This window comes from Pristiophorus japonicus, chromosome 15 (assembly GCF_044704955.1).
Source record: "Pristiophorus japonicus isolate sPriJap1 chromosome 15, sPriJap1.hap1, whole genome shotgun sequence".
Lineage (NCBI taxonomy): Eukaryota > Metazoa > Chordata > Chondrichthyes > Pristiophoridae > Pristiophorus > Pristiophorus japonicus.
Genome location: NC_091991.1, coordinates 185,161,697 through 185,189,267, shown reverse-complemented (window position 1 = coordinate 185,189,267; position 27,571 = coordinate 185,161,697). Strand labels below are relative to the sequence as shown.

At 55.1% G+C, this 27,571-nt stretch overlaps 1 protein-coding gene and 1 pseudogene across 6 annotated transcripts in view; both read right to left on the bottom strand.

The window, feature by feature from the left end:
• baiap3 (BAI1 associated protein 3) overlaps nucleotides 1-27,571 on the bottom strand; it is a 412,688-nt gene that overhangs the window by 281,208 nt on the left and 103,909 nt on the right. The gene's annotated exons all lie outside the window — the stretch shown is intronic.
• Nucleotides 11,124-11,325, bottom strand: LOC139226091 (U2 spliceosomal RNA; annotated as a pseudogene).

Here is a 27,571-nt window from a genome sequence, read left to right as displayed (position 1 = left end):
CATGGCAGCGAGGAAGATATAGAAGAGGGTTGGCGTGATGACACAGCCCTGCTTGACCCCGGTCCAGATGTGGATTGGGTCTGTGGTGGATCCGTTGATCAGGATCACGGCCTGCATGTCGTCGTGGAGCAGGCGGAGGATGGCGCCAAACATTTTGGGGCAGCCGAAACGGAAGAGGACGCTCCATAGACCCTCGTGGTTAAGTGTCAGAGGCCTTTGTAAGGTCAAAGAAGGCCATGTACAAGGGTGGGTGCTGTTCCCTGCATTTCTCTTGCAGTTGCCGCGCCGTAAAGATCATGTCCGTTGTGCCCCGTAGTAGACGGAATCCACATTGTGACTTCAGGAGGAGCTCCTCGGCCACAGGGAGATGATTGAGGAGGACTCTAGCGATGACTTTCCCAGTGGCTGATAGCAGGGAGATTCCCCTGTAGTTGCCGCAGTCGGACTTGTCCCCTTATTTAAAGATGGTCACGATCACTGCATCGCTGAGATTTCCTGGCATGCTCTCCTCTTTACAGATGAGAGAGATGAGCTCATGCATTTGTGCCAGTAGTGCCTCTCCGCCATACTTTAGTGCCTCAGAGGGGATTCTATCCGCTTCCGATGCCTTGTGGTTCTTGAGCTGACGGATGGCCCTTTTCTACCTCGTGCAGGGCTGGGGTTTTGCTGAGATGGTGGCGGGTAGCATGCTGCGGGATGGAGTCGAGAACACTCGAGTCAAAGGCAGAGTCTCGATTGGGGAAATCTTCGAAGTGCTCCTTCCAGCGGGCCCTGACTGCCTCGTATATAGGTATGAGTCCTGATTGATAGAGATTGTTCATAGGTGAGTGATGGGGGTATGGTGCATCGAGCAGTCTGTGAGGTGCAGTTGGTGGGATATGGATTTGAAGATGCATTCACTGACCTTGACCACTCATGTGAGGTCATTAAACTTCTTGTGGCCCAAGATCCAGCTCCTCAGGACCACACTCCTGACATTAAGCTCCACGGCTATCTGGTCCCACTGCCTTCTCAATGTGTGTCTGGCGGGTCGAGGGTCCAGGGCAGGGTCAAAGGTCCTGTGCAGGGCCGAAGGTTCCGAGCAGGGTCAAGGGTCCTGGGCAGGGCCGAAGGTTCTGAGCAGGGTCAAGGGTCCTGGGCAGGGCCGAAGGTTCTGAGCAGGGTCGAGGATCCTGGGCAGAGCCGAAGGTCCAGGGCAGGGCTGACGGTTCCGGGCAGGGTCAAGGGTCCTGTGCAGGGCCGAAGGTTCCGAGCAGGGTCAAGGGTCCTGGGCAGGGCCGAAGGTTCTGAGCAGGGTCAAGGGTCCTGGGCAGGGCCGAAGGTTCTGAGCAGGGTCAAGGGTCCTGGGCAGAGCCGAAGGTTCCGAGCAGGGTCAAGGGTCCTGGGCAGAGCCGAAGGTTCCGAGCAGGGTCAAGGGTCCTGGGCAGGGCCGAAGGTTCTGAGCAGGGTCAAGGGTCCTGTGCAGGGCCGAAGGTTCCGAGCAGGGTCAAGGGTCCTGGGCAGGGCCGAAGGTTCTGAGCAGGGTCAAGGGTCCTGGGCAGAGCCGAAGGTTCCGAGCAGGGTCAAGGGTCCCGGGCAGAGCCGAAGGTTCCGAGCAGGGTCAAGGGTCCTGGGCAGGGCCGAAGGTTCTGAGCAGGGTCAAGGGTCCTGTGCAGGGCCGAAGGTTCCGAGCAGGGTCAAGGGTCCTGGGCAGGGCCGAAGGTTCTGAGCAGGGTCAAGGGTCCTGGGCAGAGCCGAAGGTTCCGAGCAGGGTCAAGGGTCCTGGGCAGAGCCGAAGGTTCCGAGCAGGGTCAAGGGTCCTGGGCAGGGCCGAAGGTTCTGAGCAGGGTCAAGGGTCCTGTGCAGGGCCGAAGGTTCCGAGCAGGGTCAAGGGTCCTGGGCAGGGCCGAAGGTTCTGAGCAGGGTCAAGGGTCCTGGGCAGAGCCGAAGGTTCCGAGCAGGGTCAAGGGTCCTGGGCAGAGCCGAAGGTTCCGAGCAGGGTCAAGGGTCCTGGGCAGAGCCGAAGGTTCTGAGCAGGGTCAAGGGTCCTGGGCAGAGCCGAAGGTTCTGAGCAGGGTCAAGGGTCCTGGGCAGAGCCGAAGGTTCTGAGCAGGGTCAAGGATCCTGGGCAGAGCCGAAGGTCCAGGGCAGGGCTGACGGTTCCGGGCAGGGTCGAGGGTCCCGGATGGGCACGAGGGTCCTGGGCAGGGCCGAAAGTTCCCAGCAGGGACAAAGGGTCCCATTTCCCACCTGGAATGGAGGGAGAGTGCAATGTTCTGGGCACTGGAGCAGTAATAGAGCTGTCAGAATTGAAGACTGAGTAAATAACGAGAGCAACACTCCCGCTTCATTAAAGGTCAGGCAAACAATCCTTTTCTGGTAGAAATTGCAGCAGGAAACCACCGGAAATGATACAATCAATGAAGTAAAGGACACGAATCACATCATCAATTAAGTAGAAACAAGACAAACCATTATTATTAATAAAAGCAGGCAAGAATACCAGGAAACAAATGACCTGGAATCACACAAGAAACTATTATTTAAAGGTTAGATGAAGACAAATGATTGTAATAAACAGACAAGCTGCACAGACAGTGAGGTGAAGGGACGAGTGCACACCGCAGTCTATCCGGGAGTTTGAGGTGAAGGATTGTATGGGACAACAAGAGCAAAGTGGTGATTGAAACAAGCAGAGAGGTTTGGGCAAAACTGATTTTTCGTTTGCCATCTGAGAATGAGAGAGCGACGGACAGAGAGAAACATAAAGATGCAAACAGAAACAGACTGACAGAGAGAGAAATAGACAGAGAGAGAGACAGATAGAGAAACAGACATAGAGAGAGAGAGAGACAGACAGATAGACAGCGAGAAAGACAGACAGACAGAGAGACAGACAGATAGAGAGACAGACAGAGAGAGAGAGAGACAGACAGAGAGAGAGACAGATAGAGAAACAGACATAGAGAGAGAGAGAGAGAGACAGACAGATAGACAGCGAGAAAGACAGACAGACAGAGAGACAGACAGATAGAGAGACAGACAGAGAGAGAGACAGACAGAGAGAGAGAGAGACAGACAGAGAGAGAGACAGATAGAGAAACAGACATAGAGAGAGAGAGAGACAGACAGATAGACAGCGAGAAAGACAGACAGACAGAGAGACAGACAGATAGAGAGACAGACAGAGAGAGAGAGAGACAGACATATAGACAGAGAGACAGACAGATAGAGAGACAGACAGAGAGAGAGAGAGACAGACAGACAGCGAGAAAGACAGACAGACAGACAGAGAGACAGACAGATAGAGAGACAGACAGAGAGAGAGACAGACAGACATATAGACAGAGAGACAGACACAGAGACAGACAGACAGAGAGACAAACAGATAGAGAGACAGACAGAGAGACAGATAGACAGAGAAACAGAGACAGATAGGTAGACAGACAGAGAAATAAACAGACAGACAGAGAGACAGACAGTCAGACAGAGAGATAGACAGACAGAGAGATAAACAGACAGAGAGAGATAGACAGACAGAGAGAGAGAGATAGACAGAGACACAGACAGACAGACAAATAGATAGACAGACAGAGAAATAAACAGACAGACAGAGAGACAGAGAGAGAGATAGACAGACAGACAGACAGATGGAGAGACAGACAGACAGAGACAGACAGAGAGATAGACAGAGAAACAGACAGACAGATAGACAGACAGAGAAATTAACAGACAGACAGAGAGAGAGACAGACAGACAGACACAGAGAGAGACAGACTGACAGAGAGTCAGACAGATAGAGAGACAGAGAGAGAGACAGACAGACAGACAGACAGAGACAGAAAGAGAGAGAGAGACAGACAGAGAGACAGACAGAGAGAGAGCCACAGATAGAGACAGATAGACTGGTGTGCAACCAAGTGGTTGAGAGGCGTTGGTGGAAGATGGGGTGACCGAGGGTGTTGTGAGCTGTGGAGGAAGAGGAGAGATACGAACATTGTTACAAGGTGCATCATTAGGAACTTTGACCAGAGCAGGTTATGGGGAATCAGGAAGAGATTAAGGGCATTGTATTCAAAGTGTTTACAGTAAGCAAATTGTAGAACAACATCAGTGGATATGAGTCCTGAGAGTTCAAAGGTAAGACACAGGAGCTGAAGAACTGATCCTTCACTAGGGTGAGAAGTTAAACTGAGGTCCCATCTAGTGGTTCAGGTGGATGTTAAAGATTCCAGGGTAACACTGGAAGAGGAGTGAGTTCTCCCAATGTCCTGGGGCCAAGATTTCTCCCTCAACCAATACCAAAATCAGATTAACTGGTCATTTATCTTATTGATGTTTGTGGGATCGTCCTGTGCAAATGGGCTGCTACATTTCCTACATAATACCAGTTACTGCACTTCGCAAGGGAGTCACTGCAGGTAAGGTGCTTGGGAGGTTTCTGACTGTTGTGATACGGGGCTCGATAATGCCTCATCACTCTTTACCCAGTGAACAGTTTGTTGCTGGTGTTCTATGCCTCCACTCGAGTGAGCAGACCGACAGTAGGATGAGTTTACAGTGAATATTGCTGGGTCTGGATGGAGCTTTTCCAGTTCCAGTTTGCACAGTTTCCATGGAGACGGTAAAGCAGGACTGAGAGTCTTGTGGTTCAGACATTTGTTGCTGAGCTGCCTGCGATGGAGAAGTAGAGTCCATGATGTCAAGGAGGCCAATGACTGAGTGAAAGAGAGGGACAGATATATCACACTGGGAAATGAACAGAAAAAATGTTTAGGGAGTCAGCAAACACCAGGTAGCTAAACTGCCAGCTGAGGTAGTTCTGAGGGTGACTTTCCGAAGCAAGAATGATCAAGGGTGTGGTGTGGGCTCAGTCCCCTTCCAGCTAGGGCTGAGTACCCTTCCAGCTGGGACTCAGTCCCCTTCCAGCTGGGACTCAGTCCCCTTCCAGCTGGGACTCAGTCCCCTTCCAGCTGGGACTCAGCCACCTTCCTGCTGGGGCTCAGTCCCCTTCCAGCTGGGGATCAGTCCCCTTCCAGCTGGGACTCAATCCCCTTCCTGCTGGGGCTCAGTCCCCTTCCAGCTGGGGCTCAGTCCCCTTCCAGCTGGGACTCAGTCCCCTTCCAGCTAGGACTCAGTCCCCTTCCTGCTGGGACTCAGTCCCCTTCCAGCTGGGACTCAGTCCCCTTCCAGCTGGGACTCAGTCCCCTTCCAGCTGGGACTCAGTCCCCTTCCTGCTGAGACAGTCCCCTTCCTGCTGGGGCTCAGTCCCCTTCCAGCTGGGACTCAGTCCCCTTCCTGCTGGGACTCAGTCCCCTTCCAGCTAGGACTCAGTCCCCTTCCTGCTGGGACTCAGTCCCCTTCCAGCTGGGACTCAGTCCCCTTCCTGCTGGGGCTCAGTCCCCTTCCAGCTGGGACTCAGTCCCCTTCCAGCTGGGACTCAGTCCCCTTCCAGCTGGGACTCAGTCCCCTTCCAGCTGGGACTCAGTCCCCTTCCAGCTGGGGCTGAGTCCCCTTCCCACTGGGGCTGAGTACCCTTCCAGCTGGGGCTGAGTCCCCTTCCAGCTGGGACTCAGTCCCCTTCCAGCTGGGGCTGAGTCCCCTTCCCGCTGGGGCTGAGTCCCCTTCCAGCTGGGACTCAGTCCCCTTCCAGCTGGGGCTGAGTCCCCTTCCCGCTGGGGCTGAGTACCCTTCCAGCTGGGACTCAGTCCCCTTCCAGCTGGGGCTCAGTCCCCTTCCAGCTGGGACTCAGTCCCCTTCCAGCTGGGACTCAGTCCCCTTCCAGCTGGGACTCAGTCCCCTTCCAGCTGGGACTCAGTTCCCTTCCAGCTGGGACTCAGTCCCCTTCCAGCTAGGACTCAGTCCCCTTCCAGCTGGGGCTCAGTCCCCTTCCAGCTGGGACTCAGTCCCCTTCCAGCTAGGACTCAGTCCCCTTCCTGCTGGGACTCAGTCCCCTTCCAGCTGGGACTCAGTCCCCTTCCAGCTGGGACTCAGTCCCCTTCCAGCTGGGACTCAGTCCCCTTCCTGCTGAGACAGTCCCCTTCCTGCTGGGGCTCAGTCCCCTTCCAGCTGGGACTCAGTCCCCTTCCTGCTGGGATTCAGTCCCCTTCCAGCTGGGACTCAGTCCCCTTCCAGCTGGGACTGTGTCCCTTTCCCGCTGGCGCTGACTTCCCTTCCAGCTGGGGCTCAGTCCCCTTCCAGCTGGGGCTCAGTCCCCTTCCAGCTGGGACTCAGTCCCCTTCCAGCTAGGACTCAGTCCCCTTCCTACTGGGACTCAGTCCCCTTCCAGCTGGGACTCAGTCCCCTTCCAGCTGGGACTCAGTCCCCTTCCTGCTGAGACAGTCCCCTTCCTGCTGGGGCTCAGTCCCCTTCCAGCTGGGACTCAGTCCCCTTCCTGCTGGGATTCAGTCCCCTTCCAGCTGGGACTCAGTCCCCTTCCTGCTGGGGCTCAGTCCCCTTCCAGCTGGGACTCAGTCCCCTTCCTGCTGGGATTCAGTCCCCTTCCAGATGGGACTCAGTCCCCTTCCAGCTGGGACTGTGTCCCTTTCCCGCTGGCGCTGACTTCCCTTCCAGCTGGGGCTCAGTCCCCTTCCAGCTGGGGCTCAGTCCCCTTCCAGCTGGGACTCAGTCCCCTTCCAGCTAGGACTCAGTCCCCTTCCAGCTAGGACTCAGTCCCCTTCCTGCTGGGACTCAGTCCCCTTCCAGCTGGGACTCAGTCCCCTTCCTGCTGAGACAGTCCCCTTCCTGCTGGGGCTCAGTCCCCTTCCAGCTGGGACTCAGTCCACTTCCTGCTGGGATTCAGTCCCCTTCCAGCTGGGACTCAGTCCCCTTCCAGCTGGGACTGTGTCCCTTTCCCGCTGGCGCTGACTTCCCTTCCAGCTGGGGCTCAGTCCCCTTCCAGCTGGGGCTCAGTCCCCTTCCAGCTGGGATTCAGTCCTCTTCCAGCTGGGACTCAATCCCCTTCCTGCTGGGGCTCAGTCCCCTTCCAGCTGGGGCTCAGTCCCCTTCCAGCTGGGATTCAGTCCTCTTCCAGCTGGGATTCAGTCCTCTTTCAGCTGGGATTCAGTCCTCTTCCAGCTGGGATTCAGTCCTCTTCCAGCTGGGACTCAATCCCCTTCCTGCTGGGGCTCAGTCCCCTTCCAGCTGGGACTCAGTCCCCTTCCTGCTGAGACAGTCCCCTTCCTGCTGGGGCTCAGTCCCCTTCCAGCTGGGACTCAGTCCCCTTCCTGCTGGGATTCAGTCCCCTTCCAGCTGGGACTCAGTCCCCTTCCAGCTGGGACTGTGTCCCTTTCCCGCTGGCGCTGACTTCCCTTCCAGCTGGGGCTCAGTCCCCTTCCAGCTGGGGCTCAGTCCCCTTCCAGCTGGGATTCAGTCCTCTTCCAGCTGGGACTCAATCCCCTTCCTGCTGGGGCTCAGTCCCCTTCCAGCTGGGGCTCAGTCCCCTTCCAGCTGGGATTCAGTCCTCTTCCAGCTGGGATTCAGTCCTCTTTCAGCTGGGATTCAGTCCTCTTCCAGCTGGGATTCAGTCCTCTTCCAGCTGGGACTCAATCCCCTTCCTGCTGGGGCTCAGTCCCCTTCCTGCTGGGACTCAGTCCCCTTCCAGCTGGGGCTCAGTCCCCTTCCAGCTGGGATTCAGTCCTCTTCCAGCTGGGATTCAGTCCTCTTCCAGCTGGGATTCAGTCCTCTTCCAGCTGGGACTCAGTCCCCTTCCTGCTGGTGCTCAGTCCCCTTCCTGCTGGGGCTCAGTACCCTTCCAGCTTTGGGCTCACTCTCTCTCATTCCCAGTGATTTGGAGGGTGCTGGCATCACAGCTGAGCCCAATGACCAGTCGCATTAATTTTGGATTGATACTCCTTTTGTTATGAGCTAAACTCACTTTACAAAATCTGAGAAGGAGTTAGTACAAGTTGATAAGGCAGTTACGAGAGCATCTGGGATACTTGGCTTTGTAAATAGGGGCACTGAATACAAAAACATGCTGAACATTTACAAATCTCTGGTTGGTCCTCAACTGAAGTATTGTGTACAATTCTGGGGACCACACTTTAGGAAGGATGTCACGGACAGAGGGGGTTTAACAGTATGATACCAGAGGTGAGGGACTTCAGTGATGTGGAGATTGGAGAAGCTGGGATTGTTTTCATTACAGCAGAGAAGGTTAAGGGGAGACCTAATAGAGGTGTTCAAAATTACGAGGGGTTTTGATAGAGCAAGTAGAGAGAAACCATTTCCTCTGGCAAGTGGGTTGGTAACCAAAGGTCATAGATTTAAAATAATTGGAAAAAGAACTAGAGAGAAAATGAGGAGAAATGAGTACCTCAAGCACATTTCATAGGAACTTTCTAAAGGCAACCGGACCTGTGCATAAAGAGGACTCATTCCCAGGGTATGGGAAAAAAGCTAGAGTATGGCACTAAACTGGACAGCTCTTAATTGCTCCCCACCTGGCAGCCATGACTTCAGGTCCCTAGGCTCTCAGCTCCCTAGGCCCTCAGGTCCCTAGGCCCTCAGCTCCCTAGGCCCTCAGCTCCCTAGGCCCTCAGCTCTGGAATTCCCTCCCTCAACCTCTCCGACTCACTCTCCTTTAAAACGCTCCTTAATACCTGCCCTAATATCTCCTTATGTTTCCCACATTACAACAGTGACTACACTCCAAAAGTACTTCATTGGCTGTAAAGCGCTTTGAGACATCTGGTGGTCGTGAAAGGCGCTATATAAATCCAAGTCTCTTTCTTTCTAATGTGGCTCCATGTCAAATTTTTTTTGAAAACACTTCTGTGAAGCGCCTTGGAATGTTTCACTGCATTAAAGGCACTATATAAATGCAAGTTGTTGTATGGAAACTGTGCTGTAGCTGCTCTTAGAGTCCCTCCGTAATGGATATGACATTGGTGCTTGCCATTGTTTAGCTTTAAATTGCTGTGGTTGGGGCAAGGAAGCAAAAAGTTTTTCTGTTACAATGGTTACAATTAGACTAACTGAAATAGACCTCGGTTTCTGTGAAATATATTAATCCCCATCGGCCTCATTTGCATATTAATCAAATTCAGTAACCTTCTGAATACAAACTCTTGGCCGCCACACAATAGAAAGCGGCTGATGAATATTTATTGCATTTCTCAATTGAAAATTGTAGCTTCTCACTGTGAAGCCTCAGGGAGTTATCTATTTACTACTTTAATTTAGCTGTTTTTCTATTCGAAGTGCGGAGCCTGACAGAGCAGAGTTCCTGGTTCCTGGCCTGTGCGGAGTAAGGTAAAACCAGTGGCCTCGGTGTCTGTGGGTCAGCAAGGGCCAGTAATGAGCCCAGGCTCCTGCATCTGATTTCTATCCAATGACTCCCACTGGAGAGTGTGGGATATTGACTATGGCCAGGATCAGACTTGCTTCTGCCCATTCCCACAGTCGAATAGGCTGCTGACACCCTCTCCATAGGCTGAGCACTTGCGGGTGAGCCAGTCAGAGGGAGTAAGGTATTTAATCAACAGGCAACTCTATGGGAACCACCAGTGAAGACTATGCTGAGTACCGGGATCTTGCTCACCACTCCCCAGGGCAGTGTGGCTGAGATTGGGTAATCAGTGGCCTGGAGCATCAAGGACATGAGTGCCAATTCTCCACTGTGCTGCACCCTCACCAGACACCAATATTTTATTCAGCATTTGTTTTACACCTACTCTGCACCACAGGACTAGTCCAAGCGACTCTTCCCTTTTATACAGCGGGAGTTGGAACACAGAGGCTCCATCAGTCTCTGCAGACCCAGCTAGGTCTGCGAGTGACATCAATACAGTGCTATCTACAGTTGCCTGGTTACGAATGGCCAGGGCCTCTCTCATGGATGGGCTGTTTTACAGGTTTATTAACACTTGGATTGAGGCATGTTGCTGTGACGATTACTCACCAGACTGTTAGAGCGAGGGACTTAAAAACAAAATCCAAAACACAATAAGGTTAAGATCGAGAGCAAGCTCGATAAAACATGTGGGATCAGGAAATGATGGAAGCTCAGTACAAGGAGAAAGAGAGACAGGGCATCCTGAGGACCAGCCAGTGAAGGAGTGTCACACTGCCTTGTGTGGAAACAAAGGCGTGCGAGACAACACCATCAGGTCTGCTCGTCGCAATCTCTCACTAACGTTTTAAAGTCTAATTAACAAAAGTTGGACCCACTCCCCCATCATCCCATCTCCAAGCTCTCGATCTCACACTCAAACACACAGAGGGAGGGGCTTCACACACACACATAGAAACAGGATTAGGTCATTCAACCACTCCAGCCTGTTCTGCCATTCTATTAGACTGTGGTTGGTCTGTATCGTAACTTCATTTAACTGCCTTTATTCCATATCCCTTGCTACTCTAACCAAACGAAAATCTATCCATCCAATTCTTAACATTTTCAATTGACCCCAGCTTTTGGGGAGTTTCAAATTCCCACTCCCTTTTGTAAGAAATGCTTTCTGATTTCACGCCCGAATGGCCTGGCTCTAATTAAGATTATGCTCCTTGTTCTGGATTCCCTACCAGAGGAAATAGTTTCTCTCTATCTACCCTGTCAAATCCTTTAATCATCATAAAACACCTCGAGGTGGAGTGAGCACTCCTGGAGGAAGGAGACCCACTCACCTTCCCTTTAGAGCGAGCTCAGGGTGTGACATCCGATGTTCAGTCTGGGCTCAGTGTCTGTGTGAACTCCAAACCGCTTCATCTCACCCTTCGTGAGAATGTAACGTAGGAATGGGCCACATGCAACTAGTCCTGATTTCTGTACAAAATAATGGCACACAAAAACAAAATGAGGAGCAGACATGTGACACAAGCAGCCTTCCTCAGATCTTCATTATCAGATAGCACATTCATCTGCATTCTGATTAGACACAGTGTGGAGACCCTGTCTACTCAGATCTCTGGGATTGTTTCTCATAGCTTTTAGTGTTTTGAAAACACCATGTTTAATGATGAATTGAACATGTGACTTAAACAGGCAGTCATAGCCTGCTTCCTTCTAATGGTCAGTCTAATTTTTTTTTTTGAAATTCGTAGCCAATCGTTCCAATTCTTTGTCAAATCACAAACGCCAGAGGTCACCTTGCACACGCCAAGGATCACTCTGCGCCAATGCTCTTAGCCAAAAGGCCTAGAGCCACTGCACCGTTCCTGGAAGTACTGCAATACCAGGTTCGTGCCATGGAGGTGGATGGGTCAGGTCCCCCACACACCTCCTGTTTCCAAAAAAGCAAGCATATACCTTCCTGATCCAGGGAGAACCACCCGGAGGTCATGGTGGCTACTCCCCTGTCAGGTCAGTTACGCATGATCTTAGCCAAAAGGCCGCGTCAGTCTAATGGAGCTGAGCTTTGCCATTGGATGTGATTGAAGTTAAGGCACAGTGCATTCCATATCCAGCTCCATTGACTGTGCAGCACAATCTTGTTACAGAGACCACAGTTAACTTGTGAGATTGCTTACACCTTTCACTCAATTGGTTCTGAGTCACACAGAGCTAAAAATAAACCGCGGTGTGCAAAGTCCCGGTTTTGATTCCTGGTCTGTGCTGAGTTTCGTTGATCGCTTGCACCTGATCGATGAACAAGCCTCTGAGAATAGGTGTAGTGGAAGTGCAGTAAGATCAGCAAGCAGTCAGGACCCTCAGGAGAGGACAAAACAAAACTAACAATATTAAGTATCAACAGCTACTCACACACACACAGCACAGATTTTTATGGCTTCATTTCAATATTTTTTTAATTGCACAAAAAAACAATAAAAAATTTAATAAGATGGTTTTAGATCCTTGTAAAAGGGCATATTTAAGACTCTTGTATTAACGGTGTAGGGTATAACACAGAATCAGAGAATGGTTACCGCACGGAAGGAGGCCATTCAGCCCGTGCCAGCTCTCTTCAAGAGCACCTCAGCCAGTCCCACTCCCCTGCCCTTTCCCCGGAGCCCTGCCATTTTTTTCTTTCAGGTACTTATCCAATTCCCTTTTGTAAGCCGCGATTGAGCCTGCCTCCAACACCCTTTCAGGCCGTGCATTCCAGATCCGAACCACTTGCTGTGTAAAAAAGTATTTACAAGCCTTGTACTAACGGTGTTGGGTATATTTAAGACTTTTGGATTAATGGTGCAGAGTTCCACATTGGTCGGGAAGTCGAGGGTTAATCCCTGAAGGCAGCAGTTTGATGTTCTTCTATTTTGTTTAAGCACCAGAACCAAAAGGGAATCACAGGACTTTTCTCCAAGACGCACTCTTTTCCTGTTTTTTCCCAATAAATGAGGAGGTAGTGGCTGGTAAAGTGTCTGCGTGGGTGAGAAATGAGCATGTGCCATCTGAAGGAGGCAGAATGCACTGAAGGTTATGGTGTCCCAGGAAAAAATTGGAAAATATATATTTTTTAATTCAAATGCAAGACAGCTGCCCACTGCTCATGTCAGAGACTTTAATCAGAGCTCGACTCATCTCACAAATGGATACAGCCGTGCTCGCCACCTTACCTCCCACCTTCCAGAGGCCGCAGGACCAGCTTCAAATCCCCATCTGTGCTGAATTAGCTGCTCTCACCCCTCTACCCCTGACCTTAGGGTTGAGAAAGGTCAGTCAGGCTGCCACACCTGAACGCGATCTGATCGCTTTCTTTCCTGCTCTCCCGTAGCTGGAGTGTGCATATGTCGCGGACATGGAAGGACAGAATCGTTCCCAGCTGTGGTGGCCCCTCAATTGAAGTCAATACGCACCATCTATATGTGCTAATGAAGCATGGCCATTTGGGAGGAGTCTCAAAGAGTGAAGAGGGGACCCACACCAGAGACCCTGTACCCCAGGACACCAGCATCTTCAGGGGAGGAGGGGACCCACACCAGAGACCCTGTACCCCAGGACACCAGCACCTTCAGGGGAGGAGGGGACACACACCAGAGACCCTGTACCCCAGGACACCAGCACCTTCAGGGGAGGAGGGGACCCACACCAGAGACCCTGTACCCCAGCACACCAGCACCTTCAGGGGGGAGGGGACCCACACCAGAGACCCTGTACCCCAGGGCACCAGCACCTTCAGGGGAGGAGGAGACCCACACCAGAGACCCTGTACCCCAGGACACCAGCACCTTCAGGGGAGGAGGGGACCCACACCAGAGACCCTGTATCCCAGGACACCAGCACCTTCAGGGGAGGAGGGGACCCACACCAGAGACCCTGTACCCCAGGACACCAGCACCTTCAGGGGAGGAGGGGACCCACACCAGAGACCCTGTACCCCAGGACACCAGCACCTTCAGGGGAGGAGGGGACCCACACCAGAGACCCTGTACCCCAGGACACCAGCACCTTCAGGGGAGGAGGGGACCCACACCAGAGACCTGTACCCCAGGGCACCAGCACCTTCAGGGGAGGAGAATGCTGAAGAACAAACTACTAAACATCTGATAATTTCTGTAACATTCAGTCCTTCCTTCTGCTCTGTTCTCTCCTCATTCCCTATGAAGGTAAATTCAAGTGGCACATTTTAGGAAAAAGAGCTGGGAATATAAATATATTCGGACTGGGAAATATAGAACCAGAATGAAGGAAATATACCCGAAACAGGGGAATCTACTGTAAACGGGGGAATTATTTACTGGGACATAGTGCAAAAGTCAGGAGCTAATAAATCTGCCCAGACACTGATTTGTTCACAGTCTTGTGTGCAGTTTCGAGCTCCCTGTTATGTGAAAAATATTGGAGCTATGGAAAAGGTGCAGCAGAGATTCACTGGGATGATCCCAGGGGTCGAGTTATGGGGAGAGATGTGAAAATTTGGTAGCATATCACTGGAGTTCGAAGGTTAAGGGGGATCTTCTAACTCCAGCAATACAACCCTCAATGTTCAAGTCTCACCATAACTCATAACACAGTGAAGGACCTTTACTAAAGTTTTTTAAAAATTACGCGCTTTACAGAATATTCCACAATACCAGAAAAATGTACAAATTCAGGTGGAAGAAATGAACATTATCTTGAGGGTGGGATGGGATGAAAATACCTGCAGACTCCGTTAGAGAATAAATCTCCCAGCTTCAATATTCACATCCCCTTCAGTAATTCCGCAATCCACCACTGTCACTAATTCTGCTTTTGTGTACCTGGATATTTCTGGGTGTACCGAATGGCATACTGTGGCTGGGGGTTAGATGGGCCGAAGGGCATACTATGGCTAGGTGAGTTAGAAGGGCCGACGGTAACATAGAAACATAGAAAATAGGTGCAGGAGTAGGCCATTGGGCCCTTCAAGCCTGCACCACCATTCAATAAGATCATGGCTGATCATTCCCTCAGTACCCCTTTCCTGCTTTCTCTCCATACCCCTTGATCCCTTTAGACGTAAGGGCCATATCTAACTCCCTTTTGAATATATCCAATTAACTGGCATCAACAACTCTCTGCGGCAGGGAATTCCACAGGTTAACAACTCTGAGTGAAGAAGTTTCTCCTTATCTCGGTCCTAAATGGCTTACCCCTTATCCTTAGACTATGTCCCCTGGTTCTGGACTTCCCCAACATCGGGAACATTCTTCCTGCATCGGGAACATTCTTCCTGCATCTAACCTGTCCAGTCCCATCAGAATTTTATATGTTTCTATGAGATCCCCTCTCATTCTTCTAAACTCCAGTGAATACAGGCCCAGTTGATCCAGTCTCTCCTCATATGTCAGTCCTGCCATCCCGGGAATCAGTCTGGTGAACCTTCGCTGCACTCCCTCAATAGCAAGAACATCCTTCCTCAGATTAGGAGACCAAAACTGAACACAATACTCCAGGTGAGGCCTCACCAAGGCCCTGTACAACTGTAGTAAGACCTCCCTGTTCCTATACTCAGTGGGTAGGGGGCCAGGGGTAACACTGGGGGTAGGGGGCCGGGGGTAACACTGGGGATAGGGGGCCGGGGGTAACACTGGGGATAGGGGGCCGGGGGTAACACTGGGGATAGGGGGCTGGGGGTAACACTGGGTATAGGGGGCTGGGGGTAACACTGGGGATAGGGGGCTGGGGGTAACACTGGGGGTAGGGGGCCGGGGGTAACACTGGGGGTAGGGGGCCGGGGGTAACACTGGGGATAGGGGGCTGGGGATAACACTGGGGGTAGGGGGCTGGGGGTAACAATGGGGGTAGAGGCCGGGGGTAACACTGGGGATAGGGGGCTGGGGGTAACACTGGGAGTAGGGGGCCGGGGGTAACACTGGGGATAGGGGGCCGGGGGTAACACTGGGGATAGGGGGCCGGGAGGTAACACTGGGGGTAGGGGGCCGGGGGTAACACTGGGGGTAGGGGGCTGGGGGTAACACTGGGGGTAGAGGCCGGGGGTAACACTGGGGATAGGGGGTCAGGGGTAACACTGCGGGTAGGGGGCCGGGGGTAACACTGGGGGTAGGGGGCCGGGGGGTAACACTGGGGATAGGGGGCCGGGGGTAACACTGGGGATAGGGGGCTGGGGGTAACACTGGGGATAGGGGGCCGGGGGTAACACTGGGGATAGGGGGCCGTGGGTAACACTGGGGATAGGGGGCCGGGGGTAACACTGGGGATAGGGGGCCGGGAGGTAACACTGGGGGTAGGGGGCCGGGGGTAACACTGGGGGTAGGGTGCTGGGGGTATCACTGGGGATAGGGGGCCGGGGGTAACACTGGGGGTAGGGTGCTGGGGGTAACACTGGGGATAGGGGGCCGGGGGGAACACTGGGGATAGGGGGCTGGGGGTATCACTGGGGATAGGGAGCCGGGGGGAACACTGGGGATAGGGGGCCGGGGGTATCACTGGGGATAGGGGGCCGGGGGTAACACTGGGGGTATGGTGCTGGGGGTATCACTGGGGATAGGGGGCCGGGGGTAACACTGGTGATAGGGGGCCGGGGGTAACACTGGGGATAGGGGGCCGGGGGGTAACACTGGGAGTAGAGGCCGGGGGTAACACTGGGGATAGGGGGCCGGGGGTATCACTGGGAGTAGGGGGCCGGGGGGTAACACTGGGGATAGGGGGCCGGGGGGTAACACTGGGGATAGGGGGCCGGGGGGTAACACTGGGGATAGGGGGCCGGGGGTAACACTGGGGTTAGGGGGCCGGGGGTAACACTGGGGATAGGGGGCTGGGGGTAACACTGGGAGTAGGGGGCCGGGGGTAACACTGGGGATAGTAGGCCGGGGGTATCACTGGGGGTAGGGGGCCGGGGGTAACACTGGGGGTAGGGGGCCGGGGGTAACACTGGGGATAGGGGGCCGGGGGTAACACTGGGGATAGGGGGCCGGGGGTAACACTGGGGGTAGAGGCATGGGGTAACACTGGGGATAGGGGGCCGGGGGTAACACTGGGGATAGGGGGCTGGGGGTAACACTGGGAGTAGGGGGCCGGGGGTAACACTGGGGGTAGGGGGCCGGGGGTAACACTGGGGGTAGGGGGCCGGGGGTAACACTGGGGATAGGGGGCCGGGGGAACACTGGGGATAGGGGGCCGGGGTTAACACTGGGGATAGGGTGCCGGGGGGTAACACTGGGGGTAGAGGCCGGGGGTAACACTGGGGATAGGGGGCCGGGGGTAACACTGGGGATAGGGGGCTGGGGGTAACACTGGGGATAGGGAGCCGGGGGAACACTGGTGATAGGGGGCCGGGGGTAACACTGGGGATAGGGGGCCGGGGGTAACACTGGGGGTAGGGTGCTGGGGGTATCACTGGGGATAGGGGGCCGGGGGTAACACTGGGGGTAGGGTGCTGGGGGTAACACTGGGGGTAGGGTGCTGGGGGTAACACTGGGGATAGGGGGCCGGGGGTAACACTGGGGATAGGGGGCCGGGGGTAACACTGGGGATAGGGTGCCGGGGTGTAACACTGGGGATAGGGGGCCGGGGGTAACACTGGGGATAGGGGGCCGGGGGTAACACTGGGGATAGGGTGCTGGGGGTATCACTGGGGATAGGGGGCTGGGGGTAACACTGGGGTTAGGGGGCCGGGGGGTAACACTGGGAGTAGAGGCCAGGGGTAACACTGGGGATCGGGGACGGGGTATCACTGGGAGTAGGGGGCCGGGGGGTAACACTGGGGGTAGGGGGCCGGGGGTAACACTGGGGGTAGGGGGCCGGGGGTAACACTGGGGGTAGGGGGCCAGGGGGTAACACTGGGGATAGGGGGCATAACACTGGGGATAGGGGGCCGGGGGTAACACTGGGGATAGGGGGCCAGGGGTAACACTGGGGGTAGGGGGCCGGGGGTAACACTGGGGATAGGGGGCCAGGGGGTAACACTGGGGATAGGGGGCGTAACACTGGGGATAGGGGGCCGGGGGTATCACTGGGGGTAGGGGGCCGGGGGTAACACTGGGGGTAGGGGGCCGGGGGTAACACTGGGGGTAGGGGGCCGGGGGTAACACTGGGGGTAGGGGGCCGGGGGTAACACTGGGGATAGGGGGCCGGGGGTAACACTGGGGATAGGGTGCCGGGGGGTAATACTGGGGATAGGGGGCCGGGGGTATCACTGGGGATAGGGGGCTGGGGGTAACACTGGGGTTAGGGGGCCTGGGGGTAACACTGGGGATAGGGGGCCAGGGGGTAACACTGGGGATAGGGGGCGTAACACTGGGGATAGGGGGCCGGGGGTATCACTGGGGGTAGGGGGCCGGGGGTAACACTGGGGGTAGGGGGCCGGGGGTAACACTGGGGATAATGGGCCGGGGGTAACACTGGGGGTAGGGGGCCGGGGGTAACACTGGGGGTAGGGGGCCGGGGGTAACACTGGGGATAGGGTGCCGGGGGGTAACACTGGGGGTAGGGGGCCGGGGGTAACACTGGGGATAGGGGGCCGGGGGTAACACTGGGTATAGGGGGGCGGAAGTAACACTGGGGATAGGGTGCCGGGGGGTAACACTGGGGGTAGAGGCCGGGGGGAACACTGGGGATAGGGGGCCGGGGGTAACACTGGGGATAGGGGGCCGGGGGTAACACTGGGGATAGGGAGCCGGGGGAACACTGGGGATAGGGGGCCGGGGGTAACACTGGGGATAGGGTGCCGGGGGTAACACTGGGGGTAGGGTGCTGGGGGTATCACTGGGGATAGGGGGCCGGGGGTAACACTGGGGGTAGGGTGCTGGGGGTAACACTAGGGGTAGGGTGCTGGGGGTAACACTGGGGATAGTGGGCCGGGGGTAACACTGGGGATAGGGGGCCGGGGGTAACACTGGGGATAGGGTGCTGGGGGGTAACACTGGGGATAGGGGGCCGGGGGTAACACTGGGGATAGGGGGCCGGGGGTAACACTGGGGATAGGGTGCTGGGGGTATCACTGGGGAAAGGGGGCTGGGGGGTAACACTGGGAGTAGAGGCCAGGGGTAACACTGGGGATCGGGGACGGGGTATCACTGGGAGTAGGGGGCCGGGGGGTAACACTGGGGGTAGGGGGCCGGGGGTAACACTGGGGATAGGGGGCCGGGGGTAACACTGGGGATAGGGGGCGTAACACTGGGGATAGGGGGCCGGGGGTATCACTGGGGGTAGGGGGCCGGGGGTAACACTGGGGATAGGGGGCCAGGGGGTAACACTGGGGATAGGGGGCGTAACACTGGGGATAGGGGGCCGGGGGTAACACTGGGGATAGGGGGCCGGGGGTAACACTGGGGATAGGGGGCCGGGGGTAACACTGGGGGTAGGGGGCCGGGGGTAACACTGGGGATAGGGGGCCAGGGGGTAACACTGGGGATAGGGGGCGTAACACTGGGGATAGGGGGCCGGGGGTATCACTGGGGGTAGGGGGCCGGGGGTAACACTGGGGGTAGGGGGCCGGGGGTAACACTGGGGGTAGGGGGCCGGGGGTAACACTGGGGGTAGGGGGCCGGGGGTAACACTGGGGATAGGGGGCCGGGGGTAACACTGGGGATAGGGTGCCGGGGGGTAACACTGGGGATAGGGGGCCGGGGGTATCACTGGGGTTAGGGGGCTGGGGGTAACACTGGGGTTAGGGGGCCGGGGGGTAACACTGGGGATAGGGGGCCAGGGGGTAACACTGGGGATAGGGGGCCAGGGGGTAACACTGGGGATAGGGGGCGTAACACTGGGGATAGGGGGCCGGGGGTATCACTGGGGATAGTGGGCCGGGGGTAACACTGGGGGTAGGGTCCGGGGGTAACACTGGGGGTAGAGGCCGGGGGGAACACTGGGGATAGGGGGCCGGGGGTAACACTGGGGATAGGGGGCCAGGGGTAACACTGGGGATAGGGGGCCGGGGGTAACACTGGGGATAGGGTGCCGGGGGGGTAACACTGGGGATAGGGGGCCGGGGGGTAACACTGGGGATAGGGGGCCGGGGGGTAACACTGGGGGTAGAGGCCGGGGGTAACACTGGGGATAGGGGGCCGGGGGTAACACTGGGGGTAGGGTGCTGGGGGTATCACTGGGGATAGGGGGCCGGGGGTAACACTGGGGGTCAGGGGGAACACTGGAGGTAGGGGGCTGGGGGTAACACTGGGGATAGGGGGCCGGGGGGTAACACTGGGGATAAGGGGCCGGGGGGTAACACTGGGGATAGGGGGCTGGGGGGTAACACTGGGGATAGGGGGCCGGGGGTAACACTGGGAGTAGGGGGCCGGGGGTAACACTGGGGATAGGGGGCCGGGGGTAACACTGGGGATAGGGGGCTGGGGGGTAACACTGGGGATAGGGGGCCGGGGGTAACACTGGGGATAGGGGGCGTAACACTGGGGATAGGGGGCCGGGGGTAACACTGGGGGTAGGGGGCCGGGGGTAACACTGGGGATAGGGGGCCAGGGGGTAACACTGGGGATAGGGGGCGTAACACTGGGGATAGGGGGCCGGGGGTATCACTGGGGATAGGGGGCCGGGGGTAACACTGGGGATAGGGTGCCGGGGGGTAACACTGGGGATAGGGGGCCGGGGGTATCACTGGGGATAGGGGGCTGGGGGTAACACTGGGGTTAGGGGGCCGGGGGGTAACACTGGGGATAGGGGGCGTAACACTGGGGATAGGGGGCCGGGGGTATCACTGGGGATAGTGGGCCGGGGGTAACACTGGGGGTAGGGAGCCGGGGGTAACACTGGGGGTAGAGGCCGGGGGGAACACTGGGGATAGGGGGCCGGGGGTAACACTGGGGATAGGGGGCCAGGGGTAACACTGGGGAAAGGGGGCCGGGGGTAACACTGGGGATAGGGTGCCGGGGGGTAACACTGGGGATAGGGGGCCGGGGGGTAACACTGGGGATAGGGTGCCGGGGGGTAACACTGGGGATAGGGGGCCGGGGGGTAACACTGGGGGTAGAGGCCGGGGGTAACACTGGGGATAGGGGGCCGGGGGTAACACTGGGGGTAGGGTGCTGGGGGTATCACTGGGGATAGGGGGCCGGGGGTAACACTGGGGGTCAGGGGGAACACTGGAGGTAGGGGGCTGGGGGTAACACTGGGGATAGGGGGCCGGGGGGTAACACTGGGGATAAGGGGCCGGGGGGTAACACTGGGGATAGGGGGCTGGGGGGTAACACTGGGGATAGGGGGCCGGGGGTAACACTGGGAGTAGGGGGCCGGGGGTAACACTGGGGATAGGGGGCCGGGGTAACACTGGGGATAGGGGGCTTGGGGGTAACACTGGGGATAGGGGGCCGGGGGTAACACTGGGGATAGGGGGCCGGGGGTAACACTGGGAGTAGGGGGCTGGGGGGTAACACTGGGGATAGGGGGCCGGGGGTAACACTGGGAGTAGGGGGCCGGGGGTAACACTGGGGATAGGGGGCCGGGGGGTAACACTGGGGGTAGGGGGCCGGGGGTAACACTGGGGATAGGGGGCCGGGGGGTAACACTGGGGATAGGGGGCCGGGGGTAACACTGAGGATAGGGGGCCGGGGGTAACACTGGGGGTAGAGGCCGGGGGCTAACACTGGGAGTAGGGGGCCGGGGGTAACACTGGGGGTAGGGGGGCCGGGGGTAACACTGGGGGTAGAGGCCGGGGGTAACACTGGGGGTAGGGGGGCCGGGGGTAACACTGGGGATAGGGGGGCCGGGGGTAACACTGGGGGTAGAGGCCGGGGGTAACACTGGGGGTAGGGGGGCCGGGGGTAACACTGGGGGTAGGGGGGCCGGGGGTAACACTGGGGGTAGAGGCCGGGGGTAACACTGGGGATAGGGGGCTGGGGGTAACACTGGGGGTAGGGGGGCCGGTGGTAACACTGGGGATAGGGGGCCGGGGGTAACACTGGGGATAGGGTGCCAGGGGTAACACTGGGGTTCGGGGGTAGATGCATTGGTGATCATTTACCAACAGTCTATCGACTCTGGATCAGTTCCTATGGACTGGAGAGTAGCAAATGTAACACTTTTTAAAAAAGGAGGAAGAGAGAAAACGGGTAATTATAGACCGGTTAGTCTGACATCAGTAGTGGGAAAATGTTGGAATCAATTATTAAGGATGAAATAGCAGCCCATTTGGAAAGCAGTGACAGGATCGGTCCAAGTCAGCATGGATTTATGAAGGGGAAATCATGCTTGACAAATCTTCTGGAATTTTTTGAGGATGTAACTAGTAGAGTGGACAAGGGAGAACCAGTGGATGTGGTGTATTTGGACTTTCAAAAGGCATTTGACAAGGTCCCACACAAGAGATTGGTGTGCAAAATCAAATGGGATTGGGGGTAATGTATTGACGTGGATAGAGAACTAGTTGGCAGACAGGAAGCAGAGAGTCGGGATAAACGGGTCCTTTTCGGAATGGGAGGCAGTGACTAGTGGAGTGCACAGGGCTCAGTGCTGGGACCCCAGCTATTTACAATATACATTAATGATTTGGATGAAGGAATTGAGTGTAATATCTCCAGATGACACTAAACTGGGTGGCGGTGTGAGCTGTGAGGATGCTAAGAGGCTGCAGGGTGATTTGGACAGGTTAGGTGAGTGGGCAAATGCATGGCAGATGCAGTATAATGTGGATAAATGTGAGGTTATCCACTTTGGGGGCAAAAACACGAAGGCAGAGTATTATCTGAATGGCGGCAGATTAGGAAAAGGGGAGGTGCAACGAGACCTGGGTGTCATCGTTCATCAGTCATTGAAAGCTGGCATGCAGGTACAGCAGGCGGTGAAGAAGGCAAATGGTATGTTGGCCTTCATAGCGAGGGGTTTTGAGTATAGAAGCAGGGAGGTCTTATTGCAATTGTACAGGGCCTTGGTGAGGTCACACCTGGAATATTGTGTTCAGTTTTGGTTTCCTAATCTGAGGAAGGATGTTCTTGGTATTGACGGAGTGCAGCGAAGGTTCACCAGACTGATTCCCGGGATGGCTGGACTGACATATGAGGAGAGACTGGATCAATTGGGCCTGTATTCACTGGAGTTTAGAAGGATGAGAGGGGACCTCATAGAAAGATTCTGACGGGACGGGACAGGTTAGATGCGGGCAGAATGTTCCCGATGTTGCGGAACTCCAGAACTAGGGGACACAGTCTAAGGATAAGGGGTAGGCCATTTAGGACTGAGATGAGGAGAAACTTCTTCACTCAGAGAGTTGTTACCTGTGGAATTCTCTACCACAGAGAGTTGTTGATGCCAGTTCATTGGATATATTCAAAAGGGAGTTAGATGTGGCCCTTACGGCTAAAGGGATCAAGGGGTACGGAGAGAAAGCAGGAAAGGGGTACTGAGGGAATGATCAGCCATGATCATATTGAATGGTGGTGCAGGCTCGAAGGGCGAATGGCCTGCTCCTGCACCTATTTTCTATGTTTCTATGTTTCTAGATGGGCCGACGGTTACACTGTGGGTAGGGGCTCGATGGGCCGATGGTTACACTGTGGGTAGGGGCTCGATGGGCCGATGGTTACACTGTGGGTAGGGGCTCGATGGGCCGATGGTTACACTGTGGGTAGGGGCTCGATGGGCCGACAGTTACACTGTGGGTAGGGGCTCGATGGGCCGACAGTTACACTGTGGGTAGGGGCTCGATGGGCCGACAGTTACACTGTGGGTAGGGGCTCGATGGGCCGATGGTTACACTGTGGATAGGGGCTCGATGGGCCGATGGTTACACTGTGGGTAGGGGGTAGATGGGCCGATGGTTACACTGTGGGTAGGGGCTCGATGGGCCGATGGTTACACTGGGGGTAGGGGCTCGATGGGCCGATGGTTACACTGTGGGTAGGGGCTCGATGGGCCGATGGTTACACTGTGGGTAGGGGGTAGATGGGCCGATGGTTACACTGGGGGTAGGGGGTAGATGGGCCGACAGTTACACTGTGGGTAGGGGCTCGATGGGCCGACGGTTACACTGTGGGTAGGGGCTCGATGGGCCGACGGTTACACTGTGGGTAGGGGCTCGATGGGCCGACGGTTACACTGTGGGTAGGGGCTCGATGGGCCGATGGTTACACTGGGGGTAGGGGCTCGATGGGCCGACGGTTACACTGTGGGTAGGGGCTCGATGGGCCGATGGTTACACTGGGGGTAGGGGCTCGATGGGCCGATGGTTACACTGTGGGTAGGGGCTCGATGGGCCGATGGTTACACTGTGGGTAGGGGCTCGATGGGCCGACGGTTACACTGTGGGTAGGGGCTCGATGGGCCGATGGTTACACTGTGGGTAGGGGCTCGATGGGCCGACGGTTACACTGTGGGTAGGGGCTCGATGGGCCGATGGTTACACTGTGGGTAGGGGCTCGATGGGCCGACGGTTACACTGTGGGTAGGGGGTAGATGGGCCGACAGTTACACTGTGGGTAGGGGGTAGATGGGCCGACGGTTACACTGTGGGTAGGGGGTAGATGGGCCGACAGTTACACTGTGGGTAGGGGCTCGATGGGCCGACAGTTACACTGTGGGTAGGGGCTCGATGGGCCGACGGTTACACTGTGGGTAGGGGCTCGATGGGCCGACGGTTACACTGTGGGTAGGGGCTCGATGGGCCGATGGTTACACTGTGGGTAGGGGGTAGATGGGCCGACAGTTACACTGTGGGTAGGGGCTCGATGGGCCGATGGTTACACTGTGGGTAGGGGCTCGATGGGCCGACGGTTACACTGTGGGTAGGGGCTCGATGGGCCGACGGTTACACTGTGGGTAGGGGCTCGATGGGCCGATGGTTACACTGTGGGTAGGGGCTCGATGGGCCGATGGTTACACTGTGGGTAGGGGCTCGATGGGCCGATGGTTACACTGGGGGTAGGGGCTCGATGGGCCGACGGTTACACTGGGGGTAGGGGGTAGATGGGCCGATGGTTACACTGTGGGTAGGGGCTCGATGGGCCGATGGTTACACTGTGGGTAGGGGCTCGATGGGCCGACGGTTACACTGGGGGTAGGGGCTCGATGGGCCGACGGTTACACTGGGGGTAGGGGCTCGATGGGCCGAAGGTCTTCTCCTGCCTGACACAGTTATCCATCTGTCCTCTCGTATCACTGGCTGCAGCTTGGAGCGCCTGGGCTTTAAGAGTGGGCCACATTCAGGGCCGTGTGTTCCGTTGGTGGGGAGGTGGCGATTTATAGTTTGGGTAAATTGCAGACATAGAAACATAGAAATCTACAACACAGAAGGAGACCACCTCGGCCCATCGTGTCCGCGCCGGCCGACAAAGAGCCGCACGGCCCTCGGTCAGCAGCCCTGAAGGTTACATATAAACCTATGGTCAATGACGGAAAGGCAAAGAGCACCCAGCCCAACCAGTCCGCCTCACACAACTGCGACACCCCTTATTCTGAAACATTCTACACTCCACCCCAACCGGAGCCATGTGATCTCCTGGGAGAGGCAAAAACCAGATAAAAACCCAGGCCAATTGGGGAACAAAAAATCTGGGAAAATTACTCTCCGACCCATCCGGGTGATCGAAACTAGTCCTGGAGATCACCCTGACCCTATTCAATTCCCTGCAGTACTTACCATCATATCTGCACCGGCCAACAAGAGATTATCCAGTCTAATCCCAATTACCAGATCTAGGTCCATAACCCTGCAGGTTACTGCACTTTAAGGGCCCATCCAACCATCTCTTCAATGTGGTGAGGGTTTCTACATCCACCACTCTTCCAGGCAGCGAGTTCCAGATCCCCACAACCCTCTGCGTGAAGAAGCCCCCCCCTCAAAACCCCTTTGAACCTTCCACCAACCACCTTAAACCAATGCCCCTTCGTAATAAGCCCCTCCACCAATGGAAATAGGCGCACACTATCCACTATATAAGAACATAAGAACATAAGAATTAGGAACAGGAGTAGGCCATCTAGCCCCTCGAGCCTGCTCCGCCATTCAACAAGATCATGGCTGATCTGGCCGTGGACTCAGCTCCACTTACCCGCCCGCTCCCCGTAACCCTTAATTCCCTTATTGGTTAAAAATCTATCTATCTGTGACTTGAATACATTCAATGAGCTAGCCTCAACTGTTTCCTTGGGCAGAGAATTCCACAGATTCACAACCCTCTGGGAGAAGAAATTCCCTCTCAACTCGGTTTTAAATTGGCTCCCCCGTATTTTGAGGCTGTGCCCCCTAGTTCTAGTCTCCCTGACCAGTGGAAACAACCTCTCTGCCTCTATCTTGTCTATCCCTTTCATTATTATAAATGTTTCTATAAGATCACCCCTCATCCTTCTGAACTCCAACGAGTAAAGACCCAGTCTACTCAATCTATCATCATAAGGTAACCCCCTCATCTCCGGAATCAGCATAGTGAATCGTCTCTGTACCCCCTCCAAAGCTAGTATATCCTTCCTTAAGTAAGGTGACCAAAACTGCACGCAGTACTCCAGGTGCGGCCTCACCAATACCCTGTACAGTTGCAGCAGGACCTCCCTGCTTTTGTACTCCATCCCTCTCGCAATGAAGGCCAACATTCCATTCGCCTTCCTGATTACCTGCTGCACCTGCAAACTAACTTTTTGGGATTCATGCACAAGGACCCCCAGGTCCCTCTGCACCGCAGCATGTTGTAATTTCTCCCCATTCAAATAATATTCCCTTTTACTGTTTTTTTTCCCATGGTGGATGACCTCACATTTTCCGACATTGTATTCCGTCTGCCAAACTTTAGTCCATTCGCTTAACCTATCTAAATCTCTTTGCAGCCTCTCTGTGTCCTCTACACAACCCGCTTTCCCACTAATCTTTGTGTCATCTGCAAATTTTGTTACACTACACTCTGTCCCCTCTTCCAGGTCATCTATGTATATTGTAAACAGTTGTGGTCCCAGCACCGATCCCTGTGGCACACCACTAACCACCGATTTCCAACCCGAAAAGGACCCATTTATCCCGATTCTCTGCTTTCTGTTCGCTAGCCAATTCTCTATCCATGCTCATGCATTTCCTCTGACTCCGCGTACCTCTATCTTCTGCAGTAAACTTTTGTGTGGCACCTTATCGAATGCCTTTGGAAATCTAAATACACCACATCCATCAGTACACCTCTATCCACCATGCTCGTTATATCCTCAAAGAATTCCAGTAAATTAGTTAAACATGATTTCCCCTTCATGAATCCATGTTGCATCTGCTTGATTGCACTATTCCTATCTAGATGTCCCGCTATTTCTTCCTTAATGATAGCTTCAAGCATTTTCCCCACTACAGATGTTAAACTAACCGGCCTATAGTTACCTGCCTTTTGTCTGCCCCCTTTTTTTAAACAGAGGCGTTACATTAGCTGCTTTCCAATCCGCTGGTACCTCCCCAGAGTCCAGAGAATTTTGGTAGATTATAACGAATGCATCTGCTATAACTTCTGCCATCTCTTTTAATACCCTGGGATGCATTTCATCAGGACCAGGGGACTTGTCTACCTTGAGTCCCATTAGCCTGTCCAGCACTACCCCCCTAGTGATAGTGATTGTCTCAAGGTCCTCCCTTCCCACATTCCTGTGACCAGCAATTTTTGGCATGGTTTTTGTGTCTTTCACTGTGAAGACCGAAGCAAAATAATTGTTTAACGTCTCAGCCATTTCCACATTTCCCATTATTAAATCCTCCTTCTCATCTTCTAAGGGGCCAACATTTACTTTAGTCACTCTCTTCAATTTTATATATCGGTAAAAGCTTTTACTATCTGTTTTTATGTTTTGTGCAAGTTTACCTTCGTAATCTATCTTTCCTTTCTTTATTGCTTTCTTTGTCATTCTTTGCTGTCGTTTAAAATTTTCCCAATCTTCTAGTTTTCCACTAACCTTGGCCACCTTATACGCATTGGTTTTTAATTTGATACTCTCCTTTATTTCCTTGGTTATCCACGGCTGGTTATCCCTTCTCTTACCGCCCTTCTTTTTCACTGGAATATATTTTTGTTGAGCACTATGAAAGAGCTCCTTAAAAGTCCTCCACTGTTCCTCAATTGTGCCACCGTTTAGTCTGTGTTTCCAGTCTACTTTAGCCAACTCTGCCCTCATCCCACTGTAGTCCCCTTTGTTTAAGCATAGTACGCTCGTTTGAGACACAACTTCCTCACCCTCAATCTGTATTACAAATTCAACCATACTGTGATCACTCATTCCGAGAGGATCTTTTACTAGGAGATCGTTTATTTTTCCTGTCTCATTACACAGGACCAGATCTAAGATAGCTTGCTCCCTTGTAGGTTCTGTCACATACTG